Genomic DNA, 1,143 nt, shown 5'->3' on the forward strand with positions numbered 1-1,143 from the left:
TGAGTCCTCTGAGTCTGGGATCAAGATTTTTACCTTTTGTTCCATCCACAATAATGTACAAAGTCATAATACCTAAAATAGCACATTTATTAGAACAAGTTCAAATATGGTTTGTGTTCAATGAAAAGTTCCTGGATTTTAGTAGGCCTGATTTCAGACAATTTACTGGTTTGCTTGCCTTTATATGAAGCTAAATCTGATTAGGTTTCACAATGAACACACCCGAAACTCTGGCTGATTGGGACCCACGCCCAGTTTCACACCTTGGCTCAGGCGATTAGAGGATCATCAGGGGGTCCTTTTGTCCCTCTGTGGGGGGTCACTCCCACTAGATTTATATCTGGGACTCTCCACATTTGACCTTAGAACTGAAGAAGCTTCTCGGATGAGAGGTGAAACGTCTGCAAGCAACTTAAAGAAGTCCAGACGCTTTTCTTTGCAAGCTCCTTTGATTAGGTTTTGGGGCTTCCTCTTATTTGGTGTGAGAGAGCCTGACAGAGACAGAGTGTCTCAAGTTCAAGAGCTGCTAAGTCTTTAAATATCTTACTTTCAGTTCCTATAAGGAACTGCATCATCGCAGAAGAATTTTGGCCAACCCTTCTTTACAGCATTGCTTCAGTTTGCAGACATGTTTTTATGCACATCCCTCTTAATGACTCAACACAGTTTTTCCATCAGGCTAAGGTCTGGAAAGACTGGACTGGACCATTGCAACACTTTGATTCTTTTCTTTTTAAGCCATTCTGTTGAAGATTTGCTGATGAGCTTGGGTTCACTGTCCTTTGTATGACTCATTTTAGTCTAGGCTTTAGCTGTCAGACAGAGGACTTTAAATTATTTTAGAGTCAAATGTGAGGACCATGGCCACCTCAGTGACTGGAAGGTCACTGAGCTCCGATACACATATTATGAATATACTTCATTTTGTTTGATTATTTATTTGAATCAAGTTTAAATCACGTTGTCGTTGGTTTAGGACGCATTAGCTGCACAGCAGCTTGTGACAATCAGAAGCCACACCTTAGCTATTAAGAGTGGCTCATGGTCGAAGTTCCCATTCATTTTACCTGAATCCCTGAATATCTCACTTCATAATCATTTATTTTCTTAATACATTAATTTCAACTTCCTGTGTCTCTTCCT

The sequence above is a fragment of the Haplochromis burtoni genome, unplaced genomic scaffold (assembly GCF_018398535.1).
Source record: "Haplochromis burtoni strain Fernald_Lab_line unplaced genomic scaffold, NCSU_Asbu1 Contig_1496, whole genome shotgun sequence".
Lineage (NCBI taxonomy): Eukaryota > Metazoa > Chordata > Actinopteri > Cichliformes > Cichlidae > Haplochromis > Haplochromis burtoni.